At 40.1% G+C, this 10,329-nt stretch overlaps 2 pseudogenes; one reads left to right on the forward strand and one right to left on the reverse strand.

Annotated features, from left to right (window-relative positions):
* Nucleotides 1-514: 514 nt before the first annotated feature.
* On the reverse strand, nucleotides 515-5,188 carry LOC119922799 (annotated as a pseudogene).
* A 374-nt stretch (nucleotides 5,189-5,562) lies between these two features.
* Nucleotides 5,563-9,987, forward strand: LOC119922800 (annotated as a pseudogene).
* Nucleotides 9,988-10,329: the final 342 nt, after the last annotated feature.

Here is a 10,329-nt window from a genome sequence, read left to right on the forward strand (position 1 = left end):
TATAATGAGAAGCCAGTTTGAACCACATGCAGTGTAGTTTATTATTTATTTACTCTTTTGCTCTTTAGTCTACGAATTATTACATTTAACTTCTGTTTACTTGGATTGATGTCTGTCTCCCCCCTCCCACCCCCAACCCCCCGAGACTGTGAGCTCCATGTGGTCAGGGATTGTCTCTCTTTATTACTGTATTGTACTTTCCCAAGTGCTTACTACAGTGCTCTGCACAAAGTAAGTGCTCAATAAATACGATTGAAAAAATGAATTTAATTGAGGAGCAAATAGAAGTAAAAGCACGTTCCCACATACCTTCTGCATGTGAAATAGGCAAAGATTCCATATTTTGACACAATGCCACCCTTGACAGAAAAGAGTGAGTATTGAAGTCATATCTATATTTTCTTTGGGTGATTGAAGTAACCAGAAGGTGGCTTCCTAAGAGACCAGGAATACAGTTTCTTGGAATCCATGCATGATGACCCACTTGGGAAACAGCTTCCTAGTTCAAGTGACTTTAGAATAAATGAGACAGAAACTTTTTCAGGGCAACAGTCAGCTCCTTGTTTCTCAGACTGTATATCATGGAATTTAAGATTGGTGGTACAATGGTGTAGAACAGAGACAGAAATTTATCCACATTCGCTGAGTGGCTTGACTTGGGCCGTAGATATGTGATAATAGCAGATCCAAAGAATGAGGTGACAACTATGAGGTGGGAAGAACAGGTGGAGAAGGCTTTGTGTTTTCCTGTGGTTGAAGGTAATTTCAGGATGGTGGAGATGATTGGATGTAGGACACGAGTATCGAGAGAAATGGGGCTGTTACAAAGAGCAGAGGTTCAGCATAGACTGAAAGTTCATTCATAGCTGTGTCCCCACAGGCCAGTTCAAGTACCGGTGGGATATCACCGAAAAAATGGTTCAGCTTGTTGGATTCACAGAAGGGAAGGGAGAATATCTGATATGTCTGCCCTATCTGGACTGGAATGTCACCGATCCAGGAACCAGCTGCCATCTGGAAACATGCCTTGTCATCCATGATGATTGAATACTGTAGGGGGTTACAGATGGCCATGTAACGATCGTAGGCCATCACAGCCAGGAGGAAGCACTCCGTGACTCCAAACATAAGAAAGAAATACATCTGGGTGGCACAGGCTAAGAAAGGAATTGTTCTACTTTGTGTCCAAAGGTTCACCAGCATTCTGGGGAGAGTCACAGAAGTGTAACCCACTTCTAAGAAAGACAAATTCCTAAGAAAAAAATACATAGGGGTGTGGAGAGCTCGATCGGTTTTGGTTATAAAAATGATTAAGCTATTTCCCGTCAGGATCATCATGTAAATGACTAAGAATGTTGCAAAAAGAAAACTCTGAAATTTGGGAGTGTTGGAGAATCCCATCAGAACAAACTCTGTCATGGTGGTGTGAATTTGACTTGTAAGTTTCATCTGTAGAAATAGCAATGTCAAAGAACGCAAGTCAGGACAACTCATCATGAACTGAGCCTCAATAGAAGAGGAAACACAATCAACCAATCAATGGGATTTATCGAGCACTTATTATATGCAGAGCACCGTACTAATCACTTGGGAAGAGTTCAATACAACAGAATCAGTGGGCCCATAATGAGCTTATATTCTAGAGACAGAGACAGATATCAATATGAGTAAATAATTTATAATACCAAATTTAAAGATATGTACATAAGTGTCGTGAGATTGGGGGTGGGGTGATTAGGAAATATTTAAAAGTCACAGATCCAAGTCCATAGACATAAATAACAGGAATTGCAATAAAATGCATATGAAAGGAGATGGGATTAATTGCATTAGGTTAAAGGATGTCATGTGGGGGGTAGGAGTTTTGGAGTATGGCTTTTTTCTTCCTTGTTGCCTGGGTGAGAACTAGGCTATTAGCCTCCTTTTGAGTGTGAAAGTGAAGATAGACCTAACATAACCCAGCAGTCCCTTTCTTCAGGTTCTGTAGCTAATTTTCTAGCATTGAAGCAATGATGAATGCGTTATGCCTTGAGCTGGTTTGACATGTGTGAAGGAGAAGGAATGACAGTAGTAGCTCTAAATTGAGGTAAAAAATGAAATATTTCGAAGATGCAGTGAAGCAAAACCTCAAAGAGGGGATTGACGATGGACATTTGGGAAGAAGCTGGAGGACAGATCAGTTGAGTGTGCAGACATAAAAAATGTGGTGACTAAGAGGTGAGGTTTCAAGAAACCCAGGGGACAGAGGGTGAAACTAAAATAAGGCCACACTATATATTGCAAATGCACCAATACTTCCAGGAACAATCTTTTCATGTATTCAATTTTGGAGGAATTAATAGTCCTTCATCAATTTTATCAGTCATACTCACATAGTGCATGTATATGTGTAAGCATTTGTATTCAAATTAGCACAATTCCATAATGAAAATATCCCTAAATTTAACTGGTTAAGGGTAAAAGTTACAAATTTATTTTCTGAGTTCATATACTCTGTTTAAAGGAATTGGAAAGATGAAGCAGAAAACGGGTTGGAGCAGATATCCAAATTAAGGAACACATGTAATGGCAAGAATCCTGAAGCAGAGTTATTTTTCCAGTGTGTTTAAATGCTTATTGAAAACATAAAATCAGTCAATCACTTTTGGTTTTTTTCAGTGCTTATTGTGTGTCAAGCACTGTACTAAGTGCTTGTGAGAGTATAGCATAATGGAATTGGCAGACACATTCCCTAGCCCAGAGTAGCATATAGTCTCAGGGGGAAGATAGCCAATGGTATAAATATGTTATGGTTATGTACTCCGTCTGAAACGATTGTCTGTGGATCCATATTAGCAAAGGAATATATTTGGAATTAAATTTACAAAGATCTGCTCGAAATTGTTCTGTCTCCTCCCAAATCTAACCAAATGTCTGAAATGATAAAAATAACTCAGTGCTTTTTAAGATTCAAAAGGAGAAATTGAGGAAAAATGCTGACAGATGACTCAGATTATCAATATTATGAACATCAAAATTAATAGTTTATACAATAAACTTTAAAAGCATAATCCTGTAAATTTGTGGTCAGGGAATGTGACTGTTTATTATTATATTGTACTTACCAAATGATCAGTACAGTGTTCTGCACACAGTAAATGCTCACTAAATATAACTGAATGAATGAATGAATGAATGAACTATATGCTCCATTAAATAGCTAACTGTGCTTGAATCTCTTCCATCTGCCAGCAATTTTCTGAGAAATAAATTTGTGTTATATAATTTGATTTTCACTAACATTTGATCCACAAAATAATATAAAAACTTTAATAAAGCTAAAAATTAGAATAACTGTTTACTACTACAACCACTGGAAGGAGGCGAACAGAAGTGTCTAATATATATGCATTAGTGCACAAATTTTGATCTTAACCACTCACCTCAGTGAAGAGGAAAGAAGGATTCTTCTCCGAGTTTGGAGGTTTTCTCTGCTGATCAATTAAGCCATGAATTTTAGGTAATCTTCCGGACTGTGGTGAGTAGTCCCCTAGCTGTAGCCATAATGTGCTCCTTTAAGCATAAGATGCATACTTCATTCCAAGCATGGCTAGCATATGTATAACGTACTTTAAAGATCTTGGACTCCCATTTTGGTCAGAACTCACGTGTGGTAACAGTGTAGACTGATTTTACTTGTCAAAGTAGTGACGATGCTAAGCACTTGGGGCTTCAGTTTTGAAAAAAAAAGTGACCGTTAATAAGTCCAAAAAAATTGCATTCAGTTACAGCACTCCATATGTTTTTGAAGCTTCTTACCTATGGAATGACAGTTCTCCTGAAAGACTGAGCTAAGTTATTGGGTAATTTTTTTCTATTAGAATAGCACTGCATTTAACTGACTACTTCATAAAAATCACTTAAAAGAAATCTAGGCATAGAATTCACCATTCTGTTCTTGTAGCTCCTAATTAGCATAGTGACTTTAATTTCAGGTGAATACATGGAGCTAGCCCATTCAAAGACAACAGTGTTGACGATGAGATTGAATTTGTGCGTACATGTCACACTGAGAATGAATTGCACCCTGGGCAGGTAGTTTTCAAAGCTGGGAATGTTTAAATATGAACGGTAAGATCAAAAAAATTCCCTCCATTCCTTAGGGATTTCTCCACCCCTCTGGCATTCCTTGAAAGTTTTAATGAAGTAATGTTTTTCCTGGTTTGGCAGGGCCATTTGTTTGCCAACTGTTCTTCTCTAGAAAATCTTCCAAACTTCAAAATACACAACCCTCACTCAAGAGCAATAAATCAAGAAGCCACGGTGGTTACTGTTTGATTTAATCGGGGCCCAGTAATACAGTTCCTCCAACTGTGTTTTTTCTACCTCCTCTAGAGAAGACAATCTTTTCGTTCTGAACTAATTACCTTGTAAGCTCCTAGATGACAAATATCTTGTTTACTTTCTATGCTTCCAAGTGCTTTGTACAGTGCTCTTCACAGAATAAGTGCTCAATTAATCCCACTGATTGCTTGATTTCCAGTAACACTTTAAATACATCAAGGAAGGTTTAACTCCAACGTCAGTGGGAGACGAAGCAGTAATTGCCAAAATTAAGCTTAGCAGCCAGAAAGACGGAAATTCCCGGTCATCTGACTCTCTGATGGACGAATAGTTTCACCCTAAAATAACCACATTTTTTCTGATATAAGAAATGATTTTATTAGTTTTTACCTGAAACTACATAGATAGGGAACAGATTGTTCTCTAATTTCAATTCCCAGACTGAAATTTTTTCTGGCACTCCTAAGAGAATTCCATTTTTTTTTATAAAGTTTTACTACAGATTTGCCAAATTTGCATAGTGCCAGTGGTCTCTGCTTGTAATAAGACAATGATAATTGTGGTATTTGTTTAGTGCTTCCTATGGGCCAAGGCCTCTACTAAAAGTTGGGGTAGAAGAGATATTTGATCTCCTATTTTATAGAAGAGGAAACTGAGACAAGAAGAATTTGTCTGGGATCTCAAACAGGCAATTGGCAGAGTAGGGATTAGAACCCTGGTGTCCTAGCTCCCCGGGTATTTTTCCCTTGCTTTCACCACTAGACCATGTTGCTTCTGAAGACAAGTAACTCTTTAAATGAACCTTCCAGGGTACCATTTCCTGACTAATCGATACTCCAAATCTTCTTAACTGTTTAACTACCATTTGCATCTATGTGCCAAATTATTATTAAGTTATTTATTTAGGGCTACTCTCACATCTTGCATCATAATTGAAAAAAACACCTTGCTTTAGCTATTACAAATTATTGTTTAAAATGTCTATGATTTTCTTGGAGGCCAAAGGTTTTCTACGGTTTCACTGAAAACAGCTTACTTTTGACTAGTATTTATTTATACTGGGTTCTTCTGAAATGAGATTTTGGTAGCTATGGAGCAAGTAAAATGAGTAAATGAAGGAATACATCTATTACCACGTATTTAGTAAATGTTTTTACGAAGCTGGAAATTAGTTTGGTAAAAAGTTGAGCTGGACTCAACTATCATAAATGACTTTATAGAGGAGGTGGGAATTTAAATATGCTGAAAAAAGGGAAGGAGGGAACAAAATCCACGGCACTGATCTCAGACCAACTTGCCGGGCTCCTAGATGACATCCGGTGTTCACAGATAGAGGCAGTCAAGAAGGGTAATTTAGAGAAGCAATGTGGCCTAGAAGCAAGAGCATGGACCTGGGAGCTGGAGGCCCTTGGTTGTAATCCTGGCTTTCATGCTGGGTGACCTTGGGGAAGCCACTGAACCTCTCTGCGCCTCACTTTACTCTTTAAAATAGGAGTTCAATTCCTGATCTCCCTCCTTCTGTGAACTACCTCTTTCTCCTGGAAACATTAGCCTACCTCGGCTTCACTGACACTGTCCTTTCCTGGTTCTTCTGGGAGTGACAGGGACTGTATTCATCCTGATTGTCTTGTATGTTCCCAAACGTTTAGTTCGATACTTGGCACATAGTAATAATGATAATAATAATAATAATAATAATAATAATAATAATAATAATAATAATAATAATAATATTTGTTAAGCGCTTACTATGTGCAAAGCATTGTTCTATGCACTGGGGGGATACAAGGTGATCAGGTTGTCCCATGTGGGGCTCACAGTCTTAATCCCCATTTAACAGATGAGGTAACTGAGATACAGAGAAGTTAAGTGACTTGCCCAAAGTCACACAGCTGACAACTGGCGGAGCTGAGATTTGAACCTGTGACCTCTGACTCCAAAGCCCGGGCTCTTTCCACTGAGCCATGCTGCTTTTCATAGTATGTCACAATTACAGTTTTCTTTACTGTTAGTAGAAGTAGTATTCCCATGAATCTGCATGATTTCTCTGGTGTACTGGTAGCCATTGTACTTTCACTTTGCCTTTTTTGTGACATAAACTTAAGCTGAATATTGCTGATACTATTGGGAAAGAATACTTTGCCCCTCAATAATAAGATTTCTTTTCAGCTAGAATCATTTAGAGAACATCTCAAATTTCCTGTTCAATGTGGTTCTAGGTAGAGTTGGTGAGTTTCAGTTTCTCTGAGTAGTAGATTGAAGTATGAACTGGAATGGGGAAAGACAGGAGGAAGAGAGGTCAAGGAGGAGGCTGATATAGTAATAAAGGTGGGAAAAGGTAAGTACTTGGCTTAACATGTTAGCAGTTTGGATGGAGAGGATAGGGAAGATTATAGCAGTGTTGTGAAGTTTGAAATGACGGGATTAAGTGACAGGCTGAATATGTGGGTTAAATGAAAGAGAGAGGACTCAGGATTAACAACAAAGTGACATCCTTGTGAAAGAAGAAGGATGGTGGTGCTTCCTACAGCTGTGTGGCCTTGGGGAAGCCACTTAACTTCCTGGTGCCTCAGTTACCTCATCATAAAATGGGGATTAAGATTGTGAGCCCCACGTGGGAAAACCTGTTACCTTGTATTTACCCCAGCACTTAGAACAGTGCTTGGCACATAGTAAGGGCTTAACAAATGATATTAAAAAAACACCTAACATTGATCCATTGGTTTCCGTAGTCTGCAGTACTATTCTGTGGGTGTTGGGTCATTTTCCCTGGTCTGTGAAATGTACAATAGCTTAAAAAAGAAAAAAAAAGTATTTTCTCCAATTAGGTGTTTTTTGTTTTAAAACCTCCAAGTGAAAATTGTAATAAATCACATTTAAAAGGTTTGTCAGTCTCTTTGTTTCTTACTGGGGATAAATGCAGTATCCCGGGGATTAAAGATGTCAGAATCATGGGACTCTTATTTTTGAACACTAATGACTGCATATCCCTTTACTGTAGGGGTTCTTCAAGGGTCAGTTCTTGGTCCCCTTCTGTTCTCTATCTACACTCACTCTCTTGGTGAACTCATTCACTCCCACGGCTTCAACTATCCTCTCTACACTGATGACACCCAAATCTACATCTCTGCCCTGCTCTCCCTCCCTCCAAGCTCATATCTCCTCCTGCCTTCAGGACATCTCCATCTGGATGTCTGCCCGCCATCTAAAATTCAATATGTCAATATGTCCTGCCCGCTCCGTGACTTTCCTGTCACCGTAGATGGCACTACCATCCTCCCCGTCTCAAAAGCCCGCAACCTTGATGCCATCCTCGACTCCACTCTCTCATTCACCCCACACATCCAATCTGTCACCAAAACCTGCCGGTCTCATCTCCACAACATCTCCAAGATCCGCCATTTCCTCTCCATCCAAACCACTACCTTGCTGATTCAATCTCTCATCATTATTCCGACTGTATTACTGCATCAGCCTCTTCTCTGATCTCCCATCCTCCCGCTTCAGTTTATGCTTCACTGTGCTGCCCGGACTATCTTTGTACAGAAATGCTCGGGGCATACCACGCCCCTCCTCAAAAGTCTCCAGTGGTTACTTCTCAACCTACGAATCAAGCAAAAACTCCTCACTCTCGGCTTCAAGGCTCTCTGTCACCTTGCCTCCTCTTACCTCACCTCTATTCTCTCCTTCTACAGCCCAGCCCACACCCTCCACTCCTCTGCTGCCAACCTCCTCACTGTGCCTCATTCTCACCTGTCCCACCGTCGACCCCTGGACCACATCCTACCCTGGCCTGGAATGCCCTCACTCCACACATCCACCAAACTAGCTCCCTTCCTCCCTTCAAAGCCCTACTGAGAGTTCGCCTCCTCCAGGAGGCCTTCCCAAACTGAGTCCCCTTTTTCCTCTACACCTCCCCATCCTCCCTTCCTCCTTACCTCCTTCTCCTTCCCACAGCACATGCATATATTAGTACAGATTTATTACTCCATTTATTTAACTTGTGCATATTTACTTCTCTATTAATTTTGTTAATGATTTGCATATAGCTATAATTCTATTTATTCTGATGGTTTTGACACCTGTCTACATGTTTTGTTTTGTTGTCCCACCCTTCTAGACTGTGAGCTTGTTGTTGGGTAGGGACCATCTCTATATGTTGCCGACTTGTACTTCCCAAGTGCTTACTACAGTACTCTGCACACAGTAAGTGCTCAATAAATACGATTGAATAAATGAATAAATAAATATGTAGATCATTTGCCCTTCTGATGAACATAAGACTAGAAGTCATTTATGAAGAGGTGTAAGCTCTTTGTGGCTAGGGAATGTGTCAGCCAACTCTGTTGCATTGTACTCTCCTAAGCGCTTAATATAGCGCTCTGCACTTCGTAAGTGCTCAATAAATACCATTGATGACAGTGATAGTGAAGAGGTGAATTGAGGAATCATTAAGGTAAAGGTGGGAGCTGGATCCATGATGGTGGATGAGGTTAATAAGTGGGTTGAGGGAGAGGGCGATTACAGGAGAGCAAAGGCCCCAGGGAGAGAGTTACAAGAAGTGACAAGAAGAGGTTAATGCCTTCTGGAGAAGATTCTGAAGAGGCAAATAGGAAAAAAGGGAAAACCCCTGGAGAAAATTGAGTTGTTCAAGCCCCTATCAGGGAAGGGAGTTAGGAAAAGGAAAAAGATCAAACTTGTTCAGGCAGTGAAAGAATTCAAGGAGGATTTAAATGAAGAAAAGGATACAGAAAACTGTTGCTGAGCTACAAAACCCCAATCTGTTGTCATTACAAAGTCAACATCTTCAATAACACCCTGTGCATTCCCCTATGGAATGGAGTTCATGGCAGTTACAGTGTTACAGAATTTGTTTTTCTAGGGCATTCTCAAAATTAGATGGTGCAGAAAGTATGTTTTCCTGTATTTCTGCTCTTGTATACAGCCACTGTTCTGGTAAATCTTCTCATTGTAGTAACTGTTAACGTCTATAAGAATTTAGGCTCACCCATGTATTATTTCCTCAGCTATCTGTCCTTTGTAGAGATATGTTACTCTACAACTGCTCCCAAACTAATTCTAGACTTAGGCATTGAAAAGAAAGGGATTTCCCTGAATGACTACATGAGTCAACTATTCTTCATTCATTTCTTTGGTGGAACCGCGATTTTGTTCCTCTCTGTGATGGCCTACGATCATTACATTGCCATCTGTAAGCCCCTGCACTACACCTCCTGCATGAGCTGACATATGTGTGGCCTTTTGGTTGGGATGGCCTGGATGGGTGGCTTCTGGCATTCAGTGGCTCAAGTTATCCTCATATTCTGCTTTCCCTTCTGTCGACCTAATGTGATTGACCACTATTTCTGCGACCTGCTCCCTCTGCTGAAACTTGCCTGCAAGGACACTTTTGTCATCAGCTTGCTGATTGTGGCTAATGGTGGGATGTTGTCTGTGGTCAGCTTCCTGGTTTTGGTTGTATTGGTTGTTTCATACATTATTATCTTACTCCACTTAAAGACATGAGGTTCTAGAGGACATCACAGAGCCCTATTTACCTGCGGCTCCTATATCACAGTGATGATCTTGTTTTTTGGACCTTGAATTTTCATGTACATGTGGCCCTCCACCATGTTTTCCGTCGACAAAATGGTGGCTGTTTGAGAAATACCGAAATGAAAAATGCCATGAGGAGACTATGGCTCATAAAGATGAAAGGAGGAGAAAATGAAAGACAATGTGGGAAGAAGATTGGTGATTTGGGATGAAACATTATCTGAGGGAAAAGGAATTTTATGGGCTGTGTGTGTGGTTAAGGGAGGGATTGAACGTGTATGAGTGAATGAGTATGACAGAGTAGGTGCACTTGTGTGTGTGTGTGTCAGAGAGAGAGAGAGAGAGAGAATGTTTACTTCTCCCTCTTCCTTCCCTCCCACTTTCTCATCCTCTTCCTCACCCTTTCTTAACTCTTCTACTCTTCAGTTTTCCCTGTACCTTACCCTCGCT

The sequence above is a fragment of the Tachyglossus aculeatus genome, unplaced genomic scaffold (genome assembly GCF_015852505.1).
Source record: "Tachyglossus aculeatus isolate mTacAcu1 unplaced genomic scaffold, mTacAcu1.pri scaffold_124_arrow_ctg1, whole genome shotgun sequence".
Taxonomy (NCBI): domain Eukaryota; kingdom Metazoa; phylum Chordata; class Mammalia; order Monotremata; family Tachyglossidae; genus Tachyglossus; species Tachyglossus aculeatus.